Source organism: Triturus cristatus, chromosome 8, assembly GCF_964204655.1.
Source record: "Triturus cristatus chromosome 8, aTriCri1.1, whole genome shotgun sequence".
Taxonomy (NCBI): domain Eukaryota; kingdom Metazoa; phylum Chordata; class Amphibia; order Caudata; family Salamandridae; genus Triturus; species Triturus cristatus.
Genome location: NC_140591.1, coordinates 92,551,888 through 92,579,409, shown reverse-complemented (window position 1 = coordinate 92,579,409; position 27,522 = coordinate 92,551,888). Strand labels below are relative to the sequence as shown.

Genomic DNA, 27,522 nt, shown 5'->3' with positions numbered 1-27,522 from the left:
GCAAGGCTAGGCGGCGCTTGTTAAAAAGGTCCGGCTGCTGGTCTGCTGCTAATGCCGGCCCCTAAAGAAGGGTGGTCGCAGCCAGCCTGTGCGAAAGTGTAAAGTAAGCAAGTGCAAGAGAGGGCTGTGCTTGGCAGTGTGCAGGAAGTTTGATATGGAGGGCAGGTGTTAAAGGGAAATGTGCAAAGGTACTCGAGGGACGCCTGGTGATGACACGCGGGCTGCCGCAGCACAAGAGGCCTGAACAGGCACGCTCTCGTGCCTACGGCCATACCACCCTGAATGCGCCCGATCTCGTCCGATCTCGGAAGCTAAGCAGGGTCGGGCCTGGTTAGTACTTGGATGGGAGACCGCCTGGGAATACCAGGTGCTGTAGGCATTTTGCCTCTCTGACCAATGGCACTTCCGTTTTTTTGGGGGCGGGATCTATTCTACTCTTTTATTTTTTGTTTCTTAAAAAAAAAAAAAAACGCCATCAGGTTCGCAACACTCAGGGCCCATAACTTTCCGCTCGGATATTGAACATTCGGCTGCGCTTTACACTGGGTCCAGAAAGAAAAAAAGCTGTGCCATAAGACAGAACACGGGACCGACTCCAACACCCCCTCCCCCCCCCCCCCCACCCCCACCCCAACCCCGCAAGATGTGGTTTTCTTCTCTCGGCGGCGCAGAGCTGCTGCACGGGCCAGCATCGGTTCCAGGTCCCCATCTATTGGCTTTCCCCAGCAGCCCGAAAGCAGGGGGGGTGAGCCGGAGAGCCAGTCAGCGAGGGCCGCCGAGTACAACCGAGAGGGGTGCGGGGCGCACACACACGCACACACATACGCACTCACTTACACCCATGCATTCACAAGCAGACACTCGCACACACCCCGTACACAACACTCACTCACAAATACACATACATTCATACATGCGCACACGAACAAACGAACCAAACGGCGTCAAGAAAAAAGCAACACTTACCTGCTGCAGGCCTCCGGGAGCTGCCAAGAGGGTTGCCACTGCTACCTTGGTCAGCCAATGAGGGGAGGCAGCAGTCGCTCACTCGTTACAGAGCAGGATGGGGACAGAGTCGGTGACAGACACTCGGCCGTTGGCGCTTCGGGGTTTAAAAATGAAGCGTCCAGCTACGAGGCTTTCACTGAAGCTCTCCCTCAACAGGAGGGGAGGGCCTCAAGGACCTTTTGCTGAGCCGAGGAGGTCAGGCCCACCAGAGCTGTGACATCCTCAGCCCAGCAAACCTCAGCTTAGGCAGCCGGGAGCCTGCGCATTTAGCGCATCTCCAACTCCTGGCCTGAACATAAAGAGTGTCTGTCAAGCTGACCTTTCTTCAGCCTGACATACACTCCTTATGTCCAAAAGGGCGGGGGCGTGGCCTCACCGCCTTTAAGGACGGGCGGCTGCTGAAGTCAGGCCGTTGGCAACGAGGACCACGCAACCATAGAGCACTCAGACCCTCATCTCAGTCTCTCTTCTCTATACACACGGTGGCAGGCCCTGGACATGGACGTGATTTGCATACGAGGGCTCGGTCTCTGATAAAAAAAAAGAAAAGAAAACTTGCAGCCAGAGCTCCCTGGGAAAAAAAATTGCCATGCCAATGCTTCTGCGGGTGAGCATGAGTTGAAGAGTTGTAGTCCGGCAGCCCCTGCCACATGGCGGAGCGGCCCGATAGAGTGCCTTAGAGCCCAGTGCAAAGCAAGGCCAGGCTCTTGGTGAAAACACCAGGCTGCTGGTTTGCTAGCTCCCCAGCTGGCACCTATAGGGAGGTCGGAGCCTGCGTGTCATTTATTTATTTATTTATAGTTTTATAGAGCGCGAACCAGACCCGTGAGGGTATCAGAGCGCTTTACAGGATTGAGGGGGAGGAAAACAACGCATAAGGATGGGAGGGATCAGATTGGGAGAGATAGGGATACAATATACAGGAGGAGCACGCAGTCTGAGGTCCAAGCTACATGTGGGAGAAAATTGAAGCATGCAGATAAAAAAACCATACAAGAAGGTTTCCATATCCACGAGGTGCACCCCGTCTGAGGTCGAAGCTACATGTGGGATAACAAATTAGAGCGGGTAGTTACATGTACAAGAAGGCGCGCAGTCTCAGCTCTTGGGGGGGATGCCCAGGAGTCCAGAAAAATGTGTCATCCGTGGAGGCCGTGGATAATGCCGAGGTGGAGGGTGGAACAAGTCTATGAGGTGATTGTAAAGTATTCCTTAGATGAGCTATTTTCCTGTTAAAGAAAGTTTTGGTCTCCTTCTTAAAGTGTGCCAGTGACGGAAGTCTTCTGATGGAGGGTGGGAGAGAGTGCCAGATTCTTGGAGCGGCCCCAGAGAAGGCTCGATTGCAGGTTTTTTTCTTCCCGAAGCGTGCTTTTTGGCAGATCGGGAGTTTCTGGCCTGTCCGGATATCACGAGTTTTTGTGCAAGATATGTAGGTGAATTCGCGTACAGAGCTTTGTGAGTTATGCAAGCCACTTCAAATTGTATTCTGGCCTTCTGGGGAAGCCAGTTCAGAGCTTTGAGGTGGGGAGAGATGTGGTCAAATTGTTTTCAACCCGTTACGAGTCTGGCGGCGGTGTTGAGGCAGGCTTTCAACGGGGCCAGAGAGTTCTTGGGTAGCCCTGCAAGAGTAGAGCATCCATATTCAAGTCTGGAAATGACTAGGGCCTGGGTTGCCATTTTAAGGCCGGACACATCGAGGAAGGGTTTTAGGTTTCTTAGGTAGCTCGGGTGGAATCTAGCCGTTTTGGCCATCGCGTTTATACGGCCATGCATATGCAAGCTGCCGTCAAGGGTTATTCCCAGGGATTTCGCCGACTCAATAATGGTAGGAGGGCAGTTGAGTGCAGTGATGGTCTTGATCCATTCCTGGATGTCTGGGTTTGGTTTGGGTGGGGGGGGGGGGGTCAGAAGGAATTCCGTTTTGTTTGCGTTGAGTTTAAGCTGGTTGCTGGTGAGCCAGTGGACTGGCCGCTTCAGTGCCTCGTTTAGGGAGAAAATGTCCTCGGGGAAAGAGATTTTTATGTAGACCTGTGTACGGTGGGCGTACATAAGGTAGGAGATGTTGGCGGCAGAAGTGTGAAATAAGCAAGCGCACGGCTGGTGAAAGCCAGGGCTGTGCTTGGCTATCTGTAGCAAGCTTGCCAAGGGAGGGCAGTTGTTGAAGGGAAGTGTGCAAGTGTGCGCAGCGCAGAAGGTTCCAGAGTGGCGGGTGGTGTGAGCACAAGAGGCCTGAACAGGCAGCCTCCCATGCCTACGGCCATACCACCCTGAATGCGCCCGATCTCGTCCGATCTCGGAAGCTAAGCAGGGTCGGGCCTGGTTAGTACTTGGATGGGAGACCGCCTGGGAATACCAGGTGCTGTAGGCATTTTGCCACTCGCTGCTGCGCGTCCCCTGCACAATCACACCTAATCTTCCTGGCTCATAGCATTTTCTAACAAATATACATATATTCTGCTCTCCTCCTCTCCCTCCTCCTCTTTGTTTTTTTTTTTTATTTATTTATAAAGAAACCGGCAACGAGTTTACAATATGCGTGGCCCTTAACTTTAAACTCGAAAACTGAAAGAAAATGAAGAAAAACTTTGCCCTAAGACAGGACAGAGGACCCCTAGCTAAGGCTGGGGAGCTGCTGCAAGCTGCCGCTGCTGATGGGCTGCGCCGGCCCCGGTTCCGGGGGCCCCCCTCCCTCGGCTGGGCTGTCCGAGGCAGCCCGGGAGCAGGGGCCCGCTGAGGCGGAGAGCCAGGCCCGTGACATTAAGGGCCATGGACCCAGGCAGTACTCGGACCCTCGCCTCACTCTCTTTTCTATACGGACAGAGGGGGCGGGGCACGGACATTATTTGCATATGAGGGGCCAGTTCTTGGTGTTTTTTCTTTTTTTACAAAAAGACAGGAGACTTGCGGCAGCCAGAGATTGAGGGTAAAGAAGTTGCCTCCCCAGAGTTCGGGTGAGCATCAGCTGCTGAGCGGGAGTCCCTGCAGCCCCCGGCACATAGAGAAGTGTCCCGAGCAGAGTGCCTTGGAGGCCAGGGCGAAGCAAGTGCCTGGAGGCCAGTGCGAAGCAAGGCTAGGCGGCGCTTGTTAAAAAGGTCCGGCTGCTGGTCTGCTGCTAATGCCGGCCCCTAAAGAAGGGTGGTCGCAGCCAGCCTGTGCGAAAGTGTAAAGTAAGCAAGTGCAAGAGAGGGCTGTGCTTGGCAGTGTGCAGGAAGTTTGATATGGAGGGCAGGTGTTAAAGGGAAATGTGCAAAGGTACTCGAGGGACGCCTGGTGATGACACGCGGGCTGCCGCAGCACAAGAGGCCTGAACAGGCACGCTCTCGTGCCTACGGCCATACCACCCTGAATGCGCCCGATCTCGTCCGATCTCGGAAGCTAAGCAGGGTCGGGCCTGGTTAGTACTTGGATGGGAGACCGCCTGGGAATACCAGGTGCTGTAGGCATTTTGCCTCTCTGACCAATGGCACTTCCGTTTTTTTGGGGGCGGGATCTATTCTACTCTTTTATTTTTTGTTTCTTAAAAAAAAAAAAAAACGCCATCAGGTTCGCAACACTCAGGGCCCATAACTTTCCGCTCGGATATTGAACATTCGGCTGCGCTTTACACTGGGTCCAGAAAGAAAAAAAGCTGTGCCATAAGACAGAACACGGGACCGACTCCAACACCCCCTCCCCCCCCCCCCCCCACCCCCACCCCAACCCCGCAAGATGTGGTTTTCTTCTCTCGGCGGCGCAGAGCTGCTGCACGGGCCAGCATCGGTTCCAGGTCCCCATCTATTGGCTTTCCCCAGCAGCCCGAAAGCAGGGGGGGTGAGCCGGAGAGCCAGTCAGCGAGGGCCGCCGAGTACAACCGAGAGGGGTGCGGGGCGCACACACACGCACACACATACGCACTCACTTACACCCATGCATTCACAAGCAGACACTCGCACACACCCCGTACACAACACTCACTCACAAATACACATACATTCATACATGCGCACACGAACAAACGAACCAAACGGCGTCAAGAAAAAAGCAACACTTACCTGCTGCAGGCCTCCGGGAGCTGCCAAGAGGGTTGCCACTGCTACCTTGGTCAGCCAATGAGGGGAGGCAGCAGTCGCTCACTCGTTACAGAGCAGGATGGGGACAGAGTCGGTGACAGACACTCGGCCGTTGGCGCTTCGGGGTTTAAAAATGAAGCGTCCAGCTACGAGGCTTTCACTGAAGCTCTCCCTCAACAGGAGGGGAGGGCCTCAAGGACCTTTTGCTGAGCCGAGGAGGTCAGGCCCACCAGAGCTGTGACATCCTCAGCCCAGCAAACCTCAGCTTAGGCAGCCGGGAGCCTGCGCATTTAGCGCATCTCCAACTCCTGGCCTGAACATAAAGAGTGTCTGTCAAGCTGACCTTTCTTCAGCCTGACATACACTCCTTATGTCCAAAAGGGCGGGGGCGTGGCCTCACCGCCTTTAAGGACGGGCGGCTGCTGAAGTCAGGCCGTTGGCAACGAGGACCACGCAACCATAGAGCACTCAGACCCTCATCTCAGTCTCTCTTCTCTATACACACGGTGGCAGGCCCTGGACATGGACGTGATTTGCATACGAGGGCTCGGTCTCTGATAAAAAAAAAGAAAAGAAAACTTGCAGCCAGAGCTCCCTGGGAAAAAAAATTGCCATGCCAATGCTTCTGCGGGTGAGCATGAGTTGAAGAGTTGTAGTCCGGCAGCCCCTGCCACATGGCGGAGCGGCCCGATAGAGTGCCTTAGAGCCCAGTGCAAAGCAAGGCCAGGCTCTTGGTGAAAACACCAGGCTGCTGGTTTGCTAGCTCCCCAGCTGGCACCTATAGGGAGGTCGGAGCCTGCGTGTCATTTATTTATTTATTTATAGTTTTATAGAGCGCGAACCAGACCCGTGAGGGTATCAGAGCGCTTTACAGGATTGAGGGGGAGGAAAACAACGCATAAGGATGGGAGGGATCAGATTGGGAGAGATAGGGATACAATATACAGGAGGAGCACGCAGTCTGAGGTCCAAGCTACATGTGGGAGAAAATTGAAGCATGCAGATAAAAAAACCATACAAGAAGGTTTCCATATCCACGAGGTGCACCCCGTCTGAGGTCGAAGCTACATGTGGGATAACAAATTAGAGCGGGTAGTTACATGTACAAGAAGGCGCGCAGTCTCAGCTCTTGGGGGGGATGCCCAGGAGTCCAGAAAAATGTGTCATCCGTGGAGGCCGTGGATAATGCCGAGGTGGAGGGTGGAACAAGTCTATGAGGTGATTGTAAAGTATTCCTTAGATGAGCTATTTTCCTGTTAAAGAAAGTTTTGGTCTCCTTCTTAAAGTGTGCCAGTGACGGAAGTCTTCTGATGGAGGGTGGGAGAGAGTGCCAGATTCTTGGAGCGGCCCCAGAGAAGGCTCGATTGCAGGTTTTTTTCTTCCCGAAGCGTGCTTTTTGGCAGATCGGGAGTTTCTGGCCTGTCCGGATATCACGAGTTTTTGTGCAAGATATGTAGGTGAATTCGCGTACAGAGCTTTGTGAGTTATGCAAGCCACTTCAAATTGTATTCTGGCCTTCTGGGGAAGCCAGTTCAGAGCTTTGAGGTGGGGAGAGATGTGGTCAAATTGTTTTCAACCCGTTACGAGTCTGGCGGCGGTGTTGAGGCAGGCTTTCAACGGGGCCAGAGAGTTCTTGGGTAGCCCTGCAAGAGTAGAGCATCCATATTCAAGTCTGGAAATGACTAGGGCCTGGGTTGCCATTTTAAGGCCGGACACATCGAGGAAGGGTTTTAGGTTTCTTAGGTAGCTCGGGTGGAATCTAGCCGTTTTGGCCATCGCGTTTATACGGCCATGCATATGCAAGCTGCCGTCAAGGGTTATTCCCAGGGATTTCGCCGACTCAATAATGGTAGGAGGGCAGTTGAGTGCAGTGATGGTCTTGATCCATTCCTGGATGTCTGGGTTTGGTTTGGGTGGGGGGGGGGGGGTCAGAAGGAATTCCGTTTTGTTTGCGTTGAGTTTAAGCTGGTTGCTGGTGAGCCAGTGGACTGGCCGCTTCAGTGCCTCGTTTAGGGAGAAAATGTCCTCGGGGAAAGAGATTTTTATGTAGACCTGTGTACGGTGGGCGTACATAAGGTAGGAGATGTTGGCGGCAGAAGTGTGAAATAAGCAAGCGCACGGCTGGTGAAAGCCAGGGCTGTGCTTGGCTATCTGTAGCAAGCTTGCCAAGGGAGGGCAGTTGTTGAAGGGAAGTGTGCAAGTGTGCGCAGCGCAGAAGGTTCCAGAGTGGCGGGTGGTGTGAGCACAAGAGGCCTGAACAGGCAGCCTCCCATGCCTACGGCCATACCACCCTGAATGCGCCCGATCTCGTCCGATCTCGGAAGCTAAGCAGGGTCGGGCCTGGTTAGTACTTGGATGGGAGACCGCCTGGGAATACCAGGTGCTGTAGGCATTTTGCCACTCGCTGCTGCGCGTCCCCTGCACAATCACACCTAATCTTCCTGGCTCATAGCATTTTCTAACAAATATACATATATTCTGCTCTCCTCCTCTCCCTCCTCCTCTTTGTTTTTTTTTTTTATTTATTTATAAAGAAACCGGCAACGAGTTTACAATATGCGTGGCCCTTAACTTTAAACTCGAAAACTGAAAGAAAATGAAGAAAAACTTTGCCCTAAGACAGGACAGAGGACCCCTAGCTAAGGCTGGGGAGCTGCTGCAAGCTGCCGCTGCTGATGGGCTGCGCCGGCCCCGGTTCCGGGGGCCCCCCTCCCTCGGCTGGGCTGTCCGAGGCAGCCCGGGAGCAGGGGCCCGCTGAGGCGGAGAGCCAGGCCCGTGACATTAAGGGCCATGGACCCAGGCAGTACTCGGACCCTCGCCTCACTCTCTTTTCTATACGGACAGAGGGGGCGGGGCACGGACATTATTTGCATATGAGGGGCCAGTTCTTGGTGTTTTTTCTTTTTTTACAAAAAGACAGGAGACTTGCGGCAGCCAGAGATTGAGGGTAAAGAAGTTGCCTCCCCAGAGTTCGGGTGAGCATCAGCTGCTGAGCGGGAGTCCCTGCAGCCCCCGGCACATAGAGAAGTGTCCCGAGCAGAGTGCCTTGGAGGCCAGGGCGAAGCAAGTGCCTGGAGGCCAGTGCGAAGCAAGGCTAGGCGGCGCTTGTTAAAAAGGTCCGGCTGCTGGTCTGCTGCTAATGCCGGCCCCTAAAGAAGGGTGGTCGCAGCCAGCCTGTGCGAAAGTGTAAAGTAAGCAAGTGCAAGAGAGGGCTGTGCTTGGCAGTGTGCAGGAAGTTTGATATGGAGGGCAGGTGTTAAAGGGAAATGTGCAAAGGTACTCGAGGGACGCCTGGTGATGACACGCGGGCTGCCGCAGCACAAGAGGCCTGAACAGGCACGCTCTCGTGCCTACGGCCATACCACCCTGAATGCGCCCGATCTCGTCCGATCTCGGAAGCTAAGCAGGGTCGGGCCTGGTTAGTACTTGGATGGGAGACCGCCTGGGAATACCAGGTGCTGTAGGCATTTTGCCTCTCTGACCAATGGCACTTCCGTTTTTTTGGGGGCGGGATCTATTCTACTCTTTTATTTTTTGTTTCTTAAAAAAAAAAAAAAAACGCCATCAGGTTCGCAACACTCAGGGCCCATAACTTTCCGCTCGGATATTGAACATTCGGCTGCGCTTTACACTGGGTCCAGAAAGAAAAAAAGCTGTGCCATAAGACAGAACACGGGACCGACTCCAACACCCCCCCCCCCCCCCCCCCACCCCCACCCCAACCCCGCAAGATGTGGTTTTCTTCTCTCGGCGGCGCAGAGCTGCTGCACGGGCCAGCATCGGTTCCAGGTCCCCATCTATTGGCTTTCCCCAGCAGCCCGAAAGCAGGGGGGGTGAGCCGGAGAGCCAGGCAGCGAGGGCCGCCGAGTACAACCGAGAGGGGTGCGGGGCGCACACACACGCACACACATACGCACTCACTTACACCCATGCATTCACAAGCAGACACTCGCACACACCCCGTACACAACACTCACTCACAAATACACATACATTCATACATGCGCACACGAACAAACGAACCAAACGGCGTCAAGAAAAAAGCAACACTTACCTGCTGCAGGCCTCCGGGAGCTGCCAAGAGGGTTGCCACTGCTACCTTGGTCAGCCAATGAGGGGAGGCAGCAGTCGCTCACTCGTTACAGAGCAGGATGGGGACAGAGTCGGTGACAGACACTCGGCCGTTGGCGCTTCGGGGTTTAAAAATGAAGCGTCCAGCTACGAGGCTTTCACTGAAGCTCTCCCTCAACAGGAGGGGAGGGCCTCAAGGACCTTTTGCTGAGCCGAGGAGGTCAGGCCCACCAGAGCTGTGACATCCTCAGCCCAGCAAACCTCAGCTTAGGCAGCCGGGAGCCTGCGCATTTAGCGCATCTCCAACTCCTGGCCTGAACATAAAGAGTGTCTGTCAAGCTGACCTTTCTTCAGCCTGACATACACTCCTTATGTCCAAAAGGGCGGGGGCGTGGCCTCACCGCCTTTAAGGACGGGCGGCTGCTGAAGTCAGGCCGTTGGCAACGAGGACCACGCAACCATAGAGCACTCAGACCCTCATCTCAGTCTCTCTTCTCTATACACACGGTGGCAGGCCCTGGACATGGACGTGATTTGCATACGAGGGCTCGGTCTCTGATAAAAAAAAAGAAAAGAAAACTTGCAGCCAGAGCTCCCTGGGAAAAAAAATTGCCATGCCAATGCTTCTGCGGGTGAGCATGAGTTGAAGAGTTGTAGTCCGGCAGCCCCTGCCACATGGCGGAGCGGCCCGATAGAGTGCCTTAGAGCCCAGTGCAAAGCAAGGCCAGGCTCTTGGTGAAAACACCAGGCTGCTGGTTTGCTAGCTCCCCAGCTGGCACCTATAGGGAGGTCGGAGCCTGCGTGTCATTTATTTATTTATTTATAGTTTTATAGAGCGCGAACCAGACCCGTGAGGGTATCAGAGCGCTTTACAGGATTGAGGGGGAGGAAAACAACGCATAAGGATGGGAGGGATCAGATTGGGAGAGATAGGGATACAATATACAGGAGGAGCACGCAGTCTGAGGTCCAAGCTACATGTGGGAGAAAATTGAAGCATGCAGATAAAAAAACCATACAAGAAGGTTTCCATATCCACGAGGTGCACCCCGTCTGAGGTCGAAGCTACATGTGGGATAACAAATTAGAGCGGGTAGTTACATGTACAAGAAGGCGCGCAGTCTCAGCTCTTGGGGGGGATGCCCAGGAGTCCAGAAAAATGTGTCATCCGTGGAGGCCGTGGATAATGCCGAGGTGGAGGGTGGAACAAGTCTATGAGGTGATTGTAAAGTATTCCTTAGATGAGCTATTTTCCTGTTAAAGAAAGTTTTGGTCTCCTTCTTAAAGTGTGCCAGTGACGGAAGTCTTCTGATGGAGGGTGGGAGAGAGTGCCAGATTCTTGGAGCGGCCCCAGAGAAGGCTCGATTGCAGGTTTTTTTCTTCCCGAAGCGTGCTTTTTGGCAGATCGGGAGTTTCTGGCCTGTCCGGATATCACGAGTTTTTGTGCAAGATATGTAGGTGAATTCGCGTACAGAGCTTTGTGAGTTATGCAAGCCACTTCAAATTGTATTCTGGCCTTCTGGGGAAGCCAGTTCAGAGCTTTGAGGTGGGGAGAGATGTGGTCAAATTGTTTTCAACCCGTTACGAGTCTGGCGGCGGTGTTGAGGCAGGCTTTCAACGGGGCCAGAGAGTTCTTGGGTAGCCCTGCAAGAGTAGAGCATCCATATTCAAGTCTGGAAATGACTAGGGCCTGGGTTGCCATTTTAAGGCCGGACACATCGAGGAAGGGTTTTAGGTTTCTTAGGTAGCTCGGGTGGAATCTAGCCGTTTTGGCCATCGCGTTTATACGGCCATGCATATGCAAGCTGCCGTCAAGGGTTATTCCCAGGGATTTCGCCGACTCAATAATGGTAGGAGGGCAGTTGAGTGCAGTGATGGTCTTGATCCATTCCTGGATGTCTGGGTTTGGTTTGGGTGGGGGGGGGGGGGTCAGAAGGAATTCCGTTTTGTTTGCGTTGAGTTTAAGCTGGTTGCTGGTGAGCCAGTGGACTGGCCGCTTCAGTGCCTCGTTTAGGGAGAAAATGTCCTCGGGGAAAGAGATTTTTATGTAGACCTGTGTACGGTGGGCGTACATAAGGTAGGAGATGTTGGCGGCAGAAGTGTGAAATAAGCAAGCGCACGGCTGGTGAAAGCCAGGGCTGTGCTTGGCTATCTGTAGCAAGCTTGCCAAGGGAGGGCAGTTGTTGAAGGGAAGTGTGCAAGTGTGCGCAGCGCAGAAGGTTCCAGAGTGGCGGGTGGTGTGAGCACAAGAGGCCTGAACAGGCAGCCTCCCATGCCTACGGCCATACCACCCTGAATGCGCCCGATCTCGTCCGATCTCGGAAGCTAAGCAGGGTCGGGCCTGGTTAGTACTTGGATGGGAGACCGCCTGGGAATACCAGGTGCTGTAGGCATTTTGCCACTCGCTGCTGCGCGTCCCCTGCACAATCACACCTAATCTTCCTGGCTCATAGCATTTTCTAACAAATATACATATATTCTGCTCTCCTCCTCTCCCTCCTCCTCTTTGTTTTTTTTTTTTATTTATTTATAAAGAAACCGGCAACGAGTTTACAATATGCGTGGCCCTTAACTTTAAACTCGAAAACTGAAAGAAAATGAAGAAAAACTTTGCCCTAAGACAGGACAGAGGACCCCTAGCTAAGGCTGGGGAGCTGCTGCAAGCTGCCGCTGCTGATGGGCTGCGCCGGCCCCGGTTCCGGGGGCCCCCCTCCCTCGGCTGGGCTGTCCGAGGCAGCCCGGGAGCAGGGGCCCGCTGAGGCGGAGAGCCAGGCCCGTGACATTAAGGGCCATGGACCCAGGCAGTACTCGGACCCTCGCCTCACTCTCTTTTCTATACGGACAGAGGGGGCGGGGCACGGACATTATTTGCATATGAGGGGCCAGTTCTTGGTGTTTTTTCTTTTTTTACAAAAAGACAGGAGACTTGCGGCAGCCAGAGATTGAGGGTAAAGAAGTTGCCTCCCCAGAGTTCGGGTGAGCATCAGCTGCTGAGCGGGAGTCCCTGCAGCCCCCGGCACATAGAGAAGTGTCCCGAGCAGAGTGCCTTGGAGGCCAGGGCGAAGCAAGTGCCTGGAGGCCAGTGCGAAGCAAGGCTAGGCGGCGCTTGTTAAAAAGGTCCGGCTGCTGGTCTGCTGCTAATGCCGGCCCCTAAAGAAGGGTGGTCGCAGCCAGCCTGTGCGAAAGTGTAAAGTAAGCAAGTGCAAGAGAGGGCTGTGCTTGGCAGTGTGCAGGAAGTTTGATATGGAGGGCAGGTGTTAAAGGGAAATGTGCAAAGGTACTCGAGGGACGCCTGGTGATGACACGCGGGCTGCCGCAGCACAAGAGGCCTGAACAGGCACGCTCTCGTGCCTACGGCCATACCACCCTGAATGCGCCCGATCTCGTCCGATCTCGGAAGCTAAGCAGGGTCGGGCCTGGTTAGTACTTGGATGGGAGACCGCCTGGGAATACCAGGTGCTGTAGGCATTTTGCCTCTCTGACCAATGGCACTTCCGTTTTTTTGGGGGCGGGATCTATTCTACTCTTTTATTTTTTGTTTCTTAAAAAAAAAAAAAAAACGCCATCAGGTTCGCAACACTCAGGGCCCATAACTTTCCGCTCGGATATTGAACATTCGGCTGCGCTTTACACTGGGTCCAGAAAGAAAAAAAGCTGTGCCATAAGACAGAACACGGGACCGACTCCAACACCCCCCCCCCCCCCCCCCCACCCCCACCCCAACCCCGCAAGATGTGGTTTTCTTCTCTCGGCGGCGCAGAGCTGCTGCACGGGCCAGCATCGGTTCCAGGTCCCCATCTATTGGCTTTCCCCAGCAGCCCGAAAGCAGGGGGGGTGAGCCGGAGAGCCAGGCAGCGAGGGCCGCCGAGTACAACCGAGAGGGGTGCGGGGCGCACACACACGCACACACATACGCACTCACTTACACCCATGCATTCACAAGCAGACACTCGCACACACCCCGTACACAACACTCACTCACAAATACACATACATTCATACATGCGCACACGAACAAACGAACCAAACGGCGTCAAGAAAAAAGCAACACTTACCTGCTGCAGGCCTCCGGGAGCTGCCAAGAGGGTTGCCACTGCTACCTTGGTCAGCCAATGAGGGGAGGCAGCAGTCGCTCACTCGTTACAGAGCAGGATGGGGACAGAGTCGGTGACAGACACTCGGCCGTTGGCGCTTCGGGGTTTAAAAATGAAGCGTCCAGCTACGAGGCTTTCACTGAAGCTCTCCCTCAACAGGAGGGGAGGGCCTCAAGGACCTTTTGCTGAGCCGAGGAGGTCAGGCCCACCAGAGCTGTGACATCCTCAGCCCAGCAAACCTCAGCTTAGGCAGCCGGGAGCCTGCGCATTTAGCGCATCTCCAACTCCTGGCCTGAACATAAAGAGTGTCTGTCAAGCTGACCTTTCTTCAGCCTGACATACACTCCTTATGTCCAAAAGGGCGGGGGCGTGGCCTCACCGCCTTTAAGGACGGGCGGCTGCTGAAGTCAGGCCGTTGGCAACGAGGACCACGCAACCATAGAGCACTCAGACCCTCATCTCAGTCTCTCTTCTCTATACACACGGTGGCAGGCCCTGGACATGGACGTGATTTGCATACGAGGGCTCGGTCTCTGATAAAAAAAAAGAAAAGAAAACTTGCAGCCAGAGCTCCCTGGGAAAAAAAATTGCCATGCCAATGCTTCTGCGGGTGAGCATGAGTTGAAGAGTTGTAGTCCGGCAGCCCCTGCCACATGGCGGAGCGGCCCGATAGAGTGCCTTAGAGCCCAGTGCAAAGCAAGGCCAGGCTCTTGGTGAAAACACCAGGCTGCTGGTTTGCTAGCTCCCCAGCTGGCACCTATAGGGAGGTCGGAGCCTGCGTGTCATTTATTTATTTATTTATAGTTTTATAGAGCGCGAACCAGACCCGTGAGGGTATCAGAGCGCTTTACAGGATTGAGGGGGAGGAAAACAACGCATAAGGATGGGAGGGATCAGATTGGGAGAGATAGGGATACAATATACAGGAGGAGCACGCAGTCTGAGGTCCAAGCTACATGTGGGAGAAAATTGAAGCATGCAGATAAAAAAACCATACAAGAAGGTTTCCATATCCACGAGGTGCACCCCGTCTGAGGTCGAAGCTACATGTGGGATAACAAATTAGAGCGGGTAGTTACATGTACAAGAAGGCGCGCAGTCTCAGCTCTTGGGGGGGATGCCCAGGAGTCCAGAAAAATGTGTCATCCGTGGAGGCCGTGGATAATGCCGAGGTGGAGGGTGGAACAAGTCTATGAGGTGATTGTAAAGTATTCCTTAGATGAGCTATTTTCCTGTTAAAGAAAGTTTTGGTCTCCTTCTTAAAGTGTGCCAGTGACGGAAGTCTTCTGATGGAGGGTGGGAGAGAGTGCCAGATTCTTGGAGCGGCCCCAGAGAAGGCTCGATTGCAGGTTTTTTTCTTCCCGAAGCGTGCTTTTTGGCAGATCGGGAGTTTCTGGCCTGTCCGGATATCACGAGTTTTTGTGCAAGATATGTAGGTGAATTCGCGTACAGAGCTTTGTGAGTTATGCAAGCCACTTCAAATTGTATTCTGGCCTTCTGGGGAAGCCAGTTCAGAGCTTTGAGGTGGGGAGAGATGTGGTCAAATTGTTTTCAACCCGTTACGAGTCTGGCGGCGGTGTTGAGGCAGGCTTTCAACGGGGCCAGAGAGTTCTTGGGTAGCCCTGCAAGAGTAGAGCATCCATATTCAAGTCTGGAAATGACTAGGGCCTGGGTTGCCATTTTAAGGCCGGACACATCGAGGAAGGGTTTTAGGTTTCTTAGGTAGCTCGGGTGGAATCTAGCCGTTTTGGCCATCGCGTTTATACGGCCATGCATATGCAAGCTGCCGTCAAGGGTTATTCCCAGGGATTTCGCCGACTCAATAATGGTAGGAGGGCAGTTGAGTGCAGTGATGGTCTTGATCCATTCCTGGATGTCTGGGTTTGGTTTGGGTGGGGGGGGGGGGGTCAGAAGGAATTCCGTTTTGTTTGCGTTGAGTTTAAGCTGGTTGCTGGTGAGCCAGTGGACTGGCCGCTTCAGTGCCTCGTTTAGGGAGAAAATGTCCTCGGGGAAAGAGATTTTTATGTAGACCTGTGTACGGTGGGCGTACATAAGGTAGGAGATGTTGGCGGCAGAAGTGTGAAATAAGCAAGCGCACGGCTGGTGAAAGCCAGGGCTGTGCTTGGCTATCTGTAGCAAGCTTGCCAAGGGAGGGCAGTTGTTGAAGGGAAGTGTGCAAGTGTGCGCAGCGCAGAAGGTTCCAGAGTGGCGGGTGGTGTGAGCACAAGAGGCCTGAACAGGCAGCCTCCCATGCCTACGGCCATACCACCCTGAATGCGCCCGATCTCGTCCGATCTCGGAAGCTAAGCAGGGTCGGGCCTGGTTAGTACTTGGATGGGAGACCGCCTGGGAATACCAGGTGCTGTAGGCATTTTGCCACTCGCTGCTGCGCGTCCCCTGCACAATCACACCTAATCTTCCTGGCTCATAGCATTTTCTAACAAATATACATATATTCTGCTCTCCTCCTCTCCCTCCTCCTCTTTGTTTTTTTTTTTTATTTATTTATAAAGAAACCGGCAACGAGTTTACAATATGCGTGGCCCTTAACTTTAAACTCGAAAACTGAAAGAAAATGAAGAAAAACTTTGCCCTAAGACAGGACAGAGGACCCCTAGCTAAGGCTGGGGAGCTGCTGCAAGCTGCCGCTGCTGATGGGCTGCGCCGGCCCCGGTTCCGGGGGCCCCCCTCCCTCGGCTGGGCTGTCCGAGGCAGCCCGGGAGCAGGGGCCCGCTGAGGCGGAGAGCCAGGCCCGTGACATTAAGGGCCATGGACCCAGGCAGTACTCGGACCCTCGCCTCACTCTCTTTTCTATACGGACAGAGGGGGCGGGGCACGGACATTATTTGCATATGAGGGGCCAGTTCTTGGTGTTTTTTCTTTTTTTACAAAAAGACAGGAGACTTGCGGCAGCCAGAGATTGAGGGTAAAGAAGTTGCCTCCCCAGAGTTCGGGTGAGCATCAGCTGCTGAGCGGGAGTCCCTGCAGCCCCCGGCACATAGAGAAGTGTCCCGAGCAGAGTGCCTTGGAGGCCAGGGCGAAGCAAGTGCCTGGAGGCCAGTGCGAAGCAAGGCTAGGCGGCGCTTGTTAAAAAGGTCCGGCTGCTGGTCTGCTGCTAATGCCGGCCCCTAAAGAAGGGTGGTCGCAGCCAGCCTGTGCGAAAGTGTAAAGTAAGCAAGTGCAAGAGAGGGCTGTGCTTGGCAGTGTGCAGGAAGTTTGATATGGAGGGCAGGTGTTAAAGGGAAATGTGCAAAGGTACTCGAGGGACGCCTGGTGATGACACGCGGGCTGCCGCAGCACAAGAGGCCTGAACAGGCACGCTCTCGTGCCTACGGCCATACCACCCTGAATGCGCCCGATCTCGTCCGATCTCGGAAGCTAAGCAGGGTCGGGCCTGGTTAGTACTTGGATGGGAGACCGCCTGGGAATACCAGGTGCTGTAGGCATTTTGCCTCTCTGACCAATGGCACTTCCGTTTTTTTGGGGGCGGGATCTATTCTACTCTTTTATTTTTTGTTTCTTAAAAAAAAAAAAAAAACGCCATCAGGTTCGCAACACTCAGGGCCCATAACTTTCCGCTCGGATATTGAACATTCGGCTGCGCTTTACACTGGGTCCAGAAAGAAAAAAAGCTGTGCCATAAGACAGAACACGGGACCGACTCCAACACCCCCCCCCCCCCCCCCCCCACCCCCACCCCAACCCCGCAAGATGTGGTTTTCTTCTCTCGGCGGCGCAGAGCTGCTGCACGGGCCAGCATCGGTTCCAGGTCCCCATCTATTGGCTTTCCCCAGCAGCCCGAAAGCAGGGGGGGTGAGCCGGAGAGCCAGGCAGCGAGGGCCGCCGAGTACAACCGAGAGGGGTGCGGGGCGCACACACACGCACACACATACGCACTCACTTACACCCATGCATTCACAAGCAGACACTCGCACACACCCCGTACACAACACTCACTCACAAATACACATACATTCATACATGCGCACACGAACAAACGAACCAAACGGCGTCAAGAAAAAAGCAACACTTACCTGCTGCAGGCCTCCGGGAGCTGCCAAGAGGGTTGCCACTGCTACCTTGGTCAGCCAATGAGGGGAGGCAGCAGTCGCTCACTCGTTACAGAGCAGGATGGGGACAGAGTCGGTGACAGACACTCGGCCGTTGGCGCTTCGGGGTTTAAAAATGAAGCGTCCAGCTACGAGGCTTTCACTGAAGCTCTCCCTCAACAGGAGGGGAGGGCCTCAAGGACCTTTTGCTGAGCCGAGGAGGTCAGGCCCACCAGAGCTGTGACATCCTCAGCCCAGCAAACCTCAGCTTAGGCAGCCGGGAGCCTGCGCATTTAGCGCATCTCCAACTCCTGGCCTGAACATAAAGAGTGTCTGTCAAGCTGACCTTTCTTCAGCCTGACATACACTCCTTATGTCCAAAAGGGCGGGGGCGTGGCCTCACCGCCTTTAAGGACGGGCGGCTGCTGAAGTCAGGCCGTTGGCAACGAGGACCACGCAACCATAGAGCACTCAGACCCTCATCTCAGTCTCTCTTCTCTATACACACGGTGGCAGGCCCTGGACAGGACGTGATTTGCATACGAGGGCTCGGTCTCTGATAAAAAAAAAGAAAAGAAAACTTGCAGCCAGAGCTCCCTGGGAAAAAAAATTGCCATGCCAATGCTTCTGCGGGTGAGCATGAGTTGAAGAGTTGTAGTCCGGCAGCCCCTGCCACATGGCGGAGCGGCCCGATAGAGTGCCTTAGAGCCCAGTGCAAAGCAAGGCCAGGCTCTTGGTGAAAACACCAGGCTGCTGGTTTGCTAGCTCCCCAGCTGGCACCTATAGGGAGGTCGGAGCCTGCGTGTCATTTATTTATTTATTTATAGTTTTATAGAGCGCGAACCAGACCCGTGAGGGTATCAGAGCGCTTTACAGGATTGAGGGGGAGGAAAACAACGCATAAGGATGGGAGGGATCAGATTGGGAGAGATAGGGATACAATATACAGGAGGAGCACGCAGTCTGAGGTCCAAGCTACATGTGGGAGAAAATTGAAGCATGCAGATAAAAAAACCATACAAGAAGGTTTCCATATCCACGAGGTGCACCCCGTCTGAGGTCGAAGCTACATGTGGGATAACAAATTAGAGCGGGTAGTTACATGTACAAGAAGGCGCGCAGTCTCAGCTCTTGGGGGGGATGCCCAGGAGTCCAGAAAAATGTGTCATCCGTGGAGGCCGTGGATAATGCCGAGGTGGAGGGTGGAACAAGTCTATGAGGTGATTGTAAAGTATTCCTTAGATGAGCTATTTTCCTGTTAAAGAAAGTTTTGGTCTCCTTCTTAAAGTGTGCCAGTGACGGAAGTCTTCTGATGGAGGGTGGGAGAGAGTGCCAGATTCTTGGAGCGGCCCCAGAGAAGGCTCGATTGCAGGTTTTTTTCTTCCCGAAGCGTGCTTTTTGGCAGATCGGGAGTTTCTGGCCTGTCCGGATATCACGAGTTTTTGTGCAAGATATGTAGGTGAATTCGCGTACAGAGCTTTGTGAGTTATGCAAGCCACTTCAAATTGTATTCTGGCCTTCTGGGGAAGCCAGTTCAGAGCTTTGAGGTGGGGAGAGATGTGGTCAAATTGTTTTCAACCCGTTACGAGTCTGGCGGCGGTGTTGAGGCAGGCTTTCAACGGGGCCAGAGAGTTCTTGGGTAGCCCTGCAAGAGTAGAGCATCCATATTCAAGTCTGGAAATGACTAGGGCCTGGGTTGCCATTTTAAGGCCGGACACATCGAGGAAGGGTTTTAGGTTTCTTAGGTAGCTCGGGTGGAATCTAGCCGTTTTGGCCATCGCGTTTATACGGCCATGCATATGCAAGCTGCCGTCAAGGGTTATTCCCAGGGATTTCGCCGACTCAATAATGGTAGGAGGGCAGTTGAGTGCAGTGATGGTCTTGATCCATTCCTGGATGTCTGGGTTTGGTTTGGGTGGGGGGGGGGGGGTCAGAAGGAATTCCGTTTTGTTTGCGTTGAGTTTAAGCTGGTTGCTGGTGAGCCAGTGGACTGGCCGCTTCAGTGCCTCGTTTAGGGAGAAAATGTCCTCGGGGAAAGAGATTTTTATGTAGACCTGTGTACGGTGGGCGTACATAAGGTAGGAGATGTTGGCGGCAGAAGTGTGAAATAAGCAAGCGCACGGCTGGTGAAAGCCAGGGCTGTGCTTGGCTATCTGTAGCAAGCTTGCCAAGGGAGGGCAGTTGTTGAAGGGAAGTGTGCAAGTGTGCGCAGCGCAGAAGGTTCCAGAGTGGCGGGTGGTGTGAGCACAAGAGGCCTGAACAGGCAGCCTCCCATGCCTACGGCCATACCACCCTGAATGCGCCCGATCTCGTCCGATCTCGGAAGCTAAGCAGGGTCGGGCCTGGTTAGTACTTGGATGGGAGACCGCCTGGGAATACCAGGTGCTGTAGGCATTTTGCCACTCGCTGCTGCGCGTCCCCTGCACAATCACACCTAATCTTCCTGGCTCATAGCATTTTCTAACAAATATACATATATTCTGCTCTCCTCCTCTCCCTCCTCCTCTTTGTTTTTTTTTTTTATTTATTTATAAAGAAACCGGCAACGAGTTTACAATATGCGTGGCCCTTAACTTTAAACTCGAAAACTGAAAGAAAATGAAGAAAAACTTTGCCCTAAGACAGGACAGAGGACCCCTAGCTAAGGCTGGGGAGCTGCTGCAAGCTGCCGCTGCTGATGGGCTGCGCCGGCCCCGGTTCCGGGGGCCCCCCTCCCTCGGCTGGGCTGTCCGAGGCAGCCCGGGAGCAGGGGCCCGCTGAGGCGGAGAGCCAGGCCCGTGACATTAAGGGCCATGGACCCAGGCAGTACTCGGACCCTCGCCTCACTCTCTTTTCTATACGGACAGAGGGGGCGGGGCACGGACATTATTTGCATATGAGGGGCCAGTTCTTGGTGTTTTTTCTTTTTTTACAAAAAGACAGGAGACTTGCGGCAGCCAGAGATTGAGGGTAAAGAAGTTGCCTCCCCAGAGTTCGGGTGAGCATCAGCTGCTGAGCGGGAGTCCCTGCAGCCCCCGGCACATAGAGAAGTGTCCCGAGCAGAGTGCCTTGGAGGCCAGGGCGAAGCAAGTGCCTGGAGGCCAGTGCGAAGCAAGGCTAGGCGGCGCTTGTTAAAAAGGTCCGGCTGCTGGTCTGCTGCTAATGCCGGCCCCTAAAGAAGGGTGGTCGCAGCCAGCCTGTGCGAAAGTGTAAAGTAAGCAAGTGCAAGAGAGGGCTGTGCTTGGCAGTGTGCAGGAAGTTTGATATGGAGGGCAGGTGTTAAAGGGAAATGTGCAAAGGTACTCGAGGGACGCCTGGTGATGACACGCGGGCTGCCGCAGCACAAGAGGCCTGAACAGGCACGCTCTCGTGCCTACGGCCATACCACCCTGAATGCGCCCGATCTCGTCCGATCTCGGAAGCTAAGCAGGGTCGGGCCTGGTTAGTACTTGGATGGGAGACCGCCTGGGAATACCAGGTGCTGTAGGCATTTTGCCTCTCTGACCAATGGCACTTCCGTTTTTTTGGGGGCGGGATCTATTCTACTCTTTTATTTTTTGTTTCTTAAAAAAAAAAAAAAACGCCATCAGGTTCGCAACACTCAGGGCCCATAACTTTCCGCTCGGATATTGAACATTCGGCTGCGCTTTACACTGGGTCCAGAAAGAAAAAAAGCTGTGCCATAAGACAGAACACGGGACCGACTCCAACACCCCCCCCCCCCCCCCCCCCCCCCACCCCCACCCCAACCCCGCAAGATGTGGTTTTCTTCTCTCGGCGGCGCAGAGCTGCTGCACGGGCCAGCATCGGTTCCAGGTCCCCATCTATTGGCTTTCCCCAGCAGCCCGAAAGCAGGGGGGGTGAGCCGGAGAGCCAGGCAGCGAGGGCCGCCGAGTACAACCGAGAGGGGTGCGGGGCGCACACACACGCACACACATACGCACTCACTTACACCCATGCATTCACAAGCAGACACTCGCACACACCCCGTACACAACACTCACTCACAAATACACATACATTCATACATGCGCACACGAACAAACGAACCAAACGGCGTCAAGAAAAAAGCAACACTTACCTGCTGCAGGCCTCCGGGAGCTGCCAAGAGGGTTGCCACTGCTACCTTGGTCAGCCAATGAGGGGAGGCAGCAGTCGCTCACTCGTTACAGAGCAGGATGGGGACAGAGTCGGTGACAGACACTCGGCCGTTGGCGCTTCGGGGTTTAAAAATGAAGCGTCCAGCTACGAGGCTTTCACTGAAGCTCTCCCTCAACAGGAGGGGAGGGCCTCAAGGACCTTTTGCTGAGCCGAGGAGGTCAGGCCCACCAGAGCTGTGACATCCTCAGCCCAGCAAACCTCAGCTTAGGCAGCCGGGAGCCTGCGCATTTAGCGCATCTCCAACTCCTGGCCTGAACATAAAGAGTGTCTGTCAAGCTGACCTTTCTTCAGCCTGACATACACTCCTTATGTCCAAAAGGGCGGGGGCGTGGCCTCACCGCCTTTAAGGACGGGCGGCTGCTGAAGTCAGGCCGTTGGCAACGAGGACCACGCAACCATAGAGCACTCAGACCCTCATCTCAGTCTCTCTTCTCTATACACACGGTGGCAGGCCCTGGACATGGACGTGATTTGCATACGAGGGCTCGGTCTCTGATAAAAAAAAAGAAAAGAAAACTTGCAGCCAGAGCTCCCTGGGAAAAAAAATTGCCATGCCAATGCTTCTGCGGGTGAGCATGAGTTGAAGAGTTGTAGTCCGGCAGCCCCTGCCACATGGCGGAGCGGCCCGATAGAGTGCCTTAGAGCCCAGTGCAAAGCAAGGCCAGGCTCTTGGTGAAAACACCAGGCTGCTGGTTTGCTAGCTCCCCAGCTGGCACCTATAGGGAGGTCGGAGCCTGCGTGTCATTTATTTATTTATTTATAGTTTTATAGAGCGCGAACCAGACCCGTGAGGGTATCAGAGCGCTTTACAGGATTGAGGGGGAGGAAAACAACGCATAAGGATGGGAGGGATCAGATTGGGAGAGATAGGGATACAATATACAGGAGGAGCACGCAGTCTGAGGTCCAAGCTACATGTGGGAGAAAATTGAAGCATGCAGATAAAAAAACCATACAAGAAGGTTTCCATATCCACGAGGTGCACCCCGTCTGAGGTCGAAGCTACATGTGGGATAACAAATTAGAGCGGGTAGTTACATGTACAAGAAGGCGCGCAGTCTCAGCTCTTGGGGGGGATGCCCAGGAGTCCAGAAAAATGTGTCATCCGTGGAGGCCGTGGATAATGCCGAGTTGGAGGGTGGAACAAGCCTATGAGGTGATTGTAAAGTATTCATTAGATGAGCTATTTTCCCATTAAAGAAAGTTTTGGTCTCCTTCTTAAAGTGTGCCAGTGACGGAAGTCTTCTGATGGAGGGTGGGAGAGAGTTCCAGATTCTTGGAGCGGCCCCAGAGAAGGCTCGATTGTAGGTTTTTTTCTTCCCGAAGCGTGCTTTTTGGCATATCGGGAGTTTCTGGCCTGTCCGGATATCACGAGTTTTTGTGCAAGAAATGTAGGTGAATTCGCGTACAGAGATTTGTGAGTTATGCAAGCCGCTTTAAATTGTATTCTGGCCTTCAGGGGAAGCCAGTTCAGAGCTTTGAGGCAGGGGGAGAAATGTGGTCAAATGTTGTTTCAACCCGTTGCGAGTCTGGCGGCGGTGTTGAGGCAGGCTTTCAATGGGGCCAGACAGTTCTTGGGTAGCCCTGCAAGAGTAGAGCATCCATATTCAAGTTTAGAAATGACTAGGGCCTGGGTTGCCATTTCAAGGCCGGACACATCGAGGAAGGGTTTTAGGTTTCTTGGGTAGCTCAGGTGGAATCTAGCCGTTCTGGCCAGCGCGTTTATATGGCCATGCATATGCAAGCTGCCGTCAAGGGTTATTCCCAGGGATTTCGCCGACTCAATAATGGTAGGAGGGCAGTTTAGTGCAGTGATGGTCTTGATCCATTCCTGGAAGTCTGGATTTGGTTTGGGTGGGGAGATCAGAGGGAATTCCGTTTTGTTTGCGTGGAGTTTAAGCTGGTTGCTGGTGAGCCAGTGGACTGCCAGCTTCAGTGCCTCGTTTAGGGAGAAAATGTCCTCAGGGAAAGAGATTTTTATGTAGACCTGTGAACGGTGGGCGTACATAAGGTAGGAGATGTTGGCGGCAGAAGTGTGAAATAAGCAAGTGCACGGCTGGTGAAAGCCAGGGCTGTGCTTGGCTATCTGTAGCAAGCTTGCCAAGGGAGGGCAGTTGTTGAAGGGAAGTGTGCAAGTGTGCGCAGCGCAGAAGGTTCCAGAGTGGCGGGTGGTGTCAGCACAAGAGGCCTGAACAGGCAGCCTCCCATGCCTACGGCCATACCACCCTGAATGCGCCCGATCTCGTCCGATCTCGGAAGCTAAGCAGGGTCGGGCCTGGTTAGTACTTGGATGGGAGACCGCCTGGGAATACCAGGTGCTGTAGGCATTTTGCCACTCGCTGCTGCGCGTCCCCTGCACAATCACACCTAATCTTCCTGGCTCATAGCATTTTCTAACAAATATACATATATTCTGCTCTCCTCCTCTCCCTCCTCCTCTGTTTTTTTTATTTCTTTATTTATTTATTTATAAAGAAGCCGGCAACGAGTTTACAATATGCGTGGCCCTTAACTTTAAACTCGAAAACTGAAAGAAAATGAAGAAAAACTTTGCCCTAAGACAGGACAGAGGACCCCTAGCTAAGGCTGGGGAGCTGCTGCAAGCTGCCGCTGCTGATGGGCTGCGCCGGCCCCGGTTCCGGGCCCCCTCTCCCTCGGCTGGGCTGTCCGAGGCAGCCCGGGAGCAGGGGGCCGCTGAGGCGGAGAGCCAGGCCGGTGACATTAAGGGCCATGGACCCAGGCAGTTCTCGGACCCTCGCCTCACTCTCTTTTCTATACGGACAGAGGGGGCGGGGCGGGGCACGGACATTATTTGCATATGAGGGGCCAGTTCTTGAGGTTTCTTTTTTTTTTTTTTTACAAAAAGACAGGAGACTTGCAGCAGCCAGAGATTGGGGGTAAAGAAGTTGCCTCCCCAGATATCGGGTGAGCATCAGCTGCTGAGCGAGAGTCCCTGCAGCCCCCCGGCACATAGAGAAGTGTCCCGAGCAGAGTGCCTTGGAGGCCGGGGCGAAGCAAGTGCCTGGAGGCCAGTGCGAAGCAAGGCTAGGCGGCGCTTGTTAAAAAGGTCAGGCTGCTGGTCTGCTGCTAATGCCGGCCCCTAAAGAAGGGTGGTCGCAGCCAGCCTGTGCGAAAGTGTAAAGTAAGCAAGTGCAAGAGAGGGCTGTGCTTGGCAGTGTGCAGGAAGTTTGATATGGAGGGCAGGTGTTAAAGGGAAATGTGCAAAGGTACTCGAGGGACGCCTGGTGATGACAAGCGGGCTGCCGCAGCACAAGAGGCCTGAACAGGCACGCTCACGTGCCTACGGCCATACCACCCTGAATGCGCCCGATCTCGTCCGATCTCGGAAGCTAAGCAGGGTCGGGCCTGGTTAGTACTTGGATGGGAGACCGCCTGGGAATACCAGGTGCTGTAGGCATTTTGCCTCTCTGACCAATGGCACTTCCGTTTTTTTGGGGGCGGGATCTATTCTACTCTTTTATTTTTTGTTTCTTAAAAAAAAAAAAAAACGCCATCAGGTTCGCAACACTCAGGGCCCATAACTTTCCGCTCGGATATTGAACATTCGGCTGCGCTTTACACTGGGTCCAGAAAGAAAAAAAGCTGTGCCATAAGACAGAACACGGGACCGACTCCAACACCCCCCCCCCCCCCACCCCCACCCCAACCCCGCAAGATGTGGTTTTCTTCTCTCGGCGGCGCAGAGCTGCTGCACGGGCCAGCATCGGTTCCAGGTCCCCATCTATTGGCTTTCCCCAGCAGCCCGAAAGCAGGGGGGGTGAGCCGGAGAGCCAGGCAGCGAGGGCCGCCGAGTACAACCGAGAGGGGTGCGGGGCGCACACACACGCACACACATACGCACTCACTTACACCCATGCATTCACAAGCAGACACTCGCACACACCCCGTACACAACACTCACTCACAAATACACATACATTCATACATGCGCACACGAACAAACGAACCAAACGGCGTCAAGAAAAAAGCAACACTTACCTGCTGCAGGCCTCCGGGAGCTGCCAAGAGGGTTGCCACTGCTACCTTGGTCAGCCAATGAGGGGAGGCAGCAGTCGCTCACTCGTTACAGAGCAGGATGGGGACAGAGTCGGTGACAGACACTCGGCCGTTGGCACTTCGGGGTTTAAAAATGAAGCGTCCAGCTACGAGGCTTTCACTGAAGCTCTCCCTCAACAGGAGGGGAGGGCCTCAAGGACCTTTTGCTGAGCCGAGGAGGTCAGGCCCACCAGAGCTGTGACATCCTCAGCCCAGCAAACCTCAGCTTAGGCAGCCGGGAGCCTGCGCATTTAGCGCATCTCCAACTCCTGGCCTGAACATAAAGAGTGTCTGTCAAGCTGACCTTTCTTCAGCCTGACATACACTCCTTATGTCCAAAAGGGCGGGGGCGTGGCCTCACCGCCTTTAAGGACGGGCGGCTGCTGAAGTCAGGCCGTTGGCAACGAGGACCACGCAACCATAGAGCACTCAGACCCTCATCTCAGTCTCTCTTCTCTATACACACGGTGGCAGGCCCTGGACATGGACGTGATTTGCATACGAGGGCTCGGTCTCTGATAAAAAAAAGAAAAGAAAACTTGCAGCCAGAGCTCCCTGGGAAAAAAAATTGCCATGCCAATGCTTCTGCGGGTGAGCATGAGTTGAAGAGTTGTAGTCCGGCAGCCCCTGCCACATGGCGGAGCGGCCCGATAGAGTGCCTTAGAGCCCAGTGCAAAGCAAGACCAGGCTCTTGGTGAAAACACCAGGCTGCTGGTTTGCTAGCTCCCCAGCTGGCACCTATAGGGAGGTCGGAGCCTGCGTGTCATTTATTTATTTATTTATAGTTTTATAGAGCGCGAACCAGACCCGTGAGGGTATCAGAGCGCTTTACAGGATTGAGGGGGAGGAAAACAACGCATAAGGATGGGAGGGATCAGATTGGGAGAGATAGGGATACAATATACAGGAGGAGCACGCAGTCTGAGGTCCAAGCTACATGTGGGAGAAAATTGAAGCATGCAGATAAAAAAACCATACAAGAAGGTTTCCATATCCACGAGGTGCACCCCGTCTGAGGTCGAAGCTACATGTGGGATAACAAATTAGAGCGGGTAGTTACATGTACAAGAAGGCGCGCAGTCTCAGCTCTTGGGGGGGATGCCCAGGAGTCCAGAAAAATGTGTCATCCGTGGAGGCCGTGGATAATGCCGAGTTGGAGGGTGGAACAAGCCTATGAGGTGATTGTAAAGTATTCATTAGATGAGCTATTTTCCCATTAAAGAAAGTTTTGGTCTCCTTCTTAAAGTGTGCCAGTGACGGAAGTCTTCTGATGGAGGGTGGGAGAGAGTTCCAGATTCTTGGAGCGGCCCCAGAGAAGGCTCGATTGTAGGTTTTTTTCTTCCCGAAGCGTGCTTTTTGGCATATCGGGAGTTTCTGGCCTGTCCGGATATCACGAGTTTTTGTGCAAGAAATGTAGGTGAATTCGCGTACAGAGATTTGTGAGTTATGCAAGCCGCTTTAAATTGTATTCTGGCCTTCAGGGGAAGCCAGTTCAGAGCTTTGAGGCAGGGGGAGAAATGTGGTCAAATGTTGTTTCAACCCGTTGCGAGTCTGGCGGCGGTGTTGAGGCAGGCTTTCAATGGGGCCAGACAGTTCTTGGGTAGCCCTGCAAGAGTAGAGCATCCATATTCAAGTTTAGAAATGACTAGGGCCTGGGTTGCCATTTCAAGGCCGGACACATCGAGGAAGGGTTTTAGGTTTCTTGGGTAGCTCAGGTGGAATCTAGCCGTTCTGGCCAGCGCGTTTATATGGCCATGCATATGCAAGCTGCCGTCAAGGGTTATTCCCAGGGATTTCGCCGACTCAATAATGGTAGGAGGGCAGTTTAGTGCAGTGATGGTCTTGATCCATTCCTGGAAGTCTGGATTTGGTTTGGGTGGGGAGATCAGAGGGAATTCCGTTTTGTTTGCGTGGAGTTTAAGCTGGTTGCTGGTGAGCCAGTGGACTGCCAGCTTCAGTGCCTCGTTTAGGGAGAAAATGTCCTCAGGGAAAGAGATTTTTATGTAGACCTGTGAACGGTGGGCGTACATAAGGTAGGAGATGTTGGCGGCAGAA

General features: G+C 53.8%; 13 non-coding genes across 13 annotated transcripts; all 13 read left to right on the top strand.

Annotated features, from left to right (window-relative positions):
- Positions 1 to 260: 260 nt before the first annotated feature.
- On the top strand, positions 261 to 379 carry LOC146801560 (5S ribosomal RNA). Its single transcript, XR_014968269.1, has one exon. It is a non-coding gene; the product is annotated as a 5S ribosomal RNA (ribosomal RNA).
- A 2,878-nt stretch (positions 380 to 3,257) lies between these two features.
- Positions 3,258 to 3,376, top strand: LOC146801559 (5S ribosomal RNA). The gene has a single exon (XR_014968268.1). It is a non-coding gene; the product is annotated as a 5S ribosomal RNA (ribosomal RNA).
- Positions 3,377 to 4,332: 956 nt separating this feature from the next.
- On the top strand, positions 4,333 to 4,451 carry LOC146801558 (5S ribosomal RNA). The gene has a single exon (XR_014968267.1). It is a non-coding gene; the product is annotated as a 5S ribosomal RNA (ribosomal RNA).
- Positions 4,452 to 7,330: 2,879 nt separating this feature from the next.
- LOC146801557 (5S ribosomal RNA) lies at positions 7,331 to 7,449 on the top strand. The gene has a single exon (XR_014968266.1). It is a non-coding gene; the product is annotated as a 5S ribosomal RNA (ribosomal RNA).
- Positions 7,450 to 8,405: 956 nt separating this feature from the next.
- LOC146801556 (5S ribosomal RNA) lies at positions 8,406 to 8,524 on the top strand. Its single transcript, XR_014968265.1, has one exon. It is a non-coding gene; the product is annotated as a 5S ribosomal RNA (ribosomal RNA).
- Positions 8,525 to 11,402: 2,878 nt separating this feature from the next.
- LOC146801555 (5S ribosomal RNA) lies at positions 11,403 to 11,521 on the top strand. The gene has a single exon (XR_014968264.1). It is a non-coding gene; the product is annotated as a 5S ribosomal RNA (ribosomal RNA).
- Positions 11,522 to 12,477: 956 nt separating this feature from the next.
- Positions 12,478 to 12,596, top strand: LOC146801554 (5S ribosomal RNA). Its single transcript, XR_014968263.1, has one exon. It is a non-coding gene; the product is annotated as a 5S ribosomal RNA (ribosomal RNA).
- A 2,878-nt stretch (positions 12,597 to 15,474) lies between these two features.
- Positions 15,475 to 15,593, top strand: LOC146801553 (5S ribosomal RNA). Its single transcript, XR_014968262.1, has one exon. It is a non-coding gene; the product is annotated as a 5S ribosomal RNA (ribosomal RNA).
- Positions 15,594 to 16,549: 956 nt separating this feature from the next.
- On the top strand, positions 16,550 to 16,668 carry LOC146801552 (5S ribosomal RNA). Its single transcript, XR_014968260.1, has one exon. It is a non-coding gene; the product is annotated as a 5S ribosomal RNA (ribosomal RNA).
- A 2,878-nt stretch (positions 16,669 to 19,546) lies between these two features.
- Positions 19,547 to 19,665, top strand: LOC146801551 (5S ribosomal RNA). The gene has a single exon (XR_014968259.1). It is a non-coding gene; the product is annotated as a 5S ribosomal RNA (ribosomal RNA).
- A 956-nt stretch (positions 19,666 to 20,621) lies between these two features.
- Positions 20,622 to 20,740, top strand: LOC146801550 (5S ribosomal RNA). Its single transcript, XR_014968258.1, has one exon. It is a non-coding gene; the product is annotated as a 5S ribosomal RNA (ribosomal RNA).
- A 2,879-nt stretch (positions 20,741 to 23,619) lies between these two features.
- Positions 23,620 to 23,738, top strand: LOC146801549 (5S ribosomal RNA). Its single transcript, XR_014968257.1, has one exon. It is a non-coding gene; the product is annotated as a 5S ribosomal RNA (ribosomal RNA).
- A 972-nt stretch (positions 23,739 to 24,710) lies between these two features.
- LOC146801548 (5S ribosomal RNA) lies at positions 24,711 to 24,829 on the top strand. Its single transcript, XR_014968256.1, has one exon. It is a non-coding gene; the product is annotated as a 5S ribosomal RNA (ribosomal RNA).
- Positions 24,830 to 27,522: the final 2,693 nt, after the last annotated feature.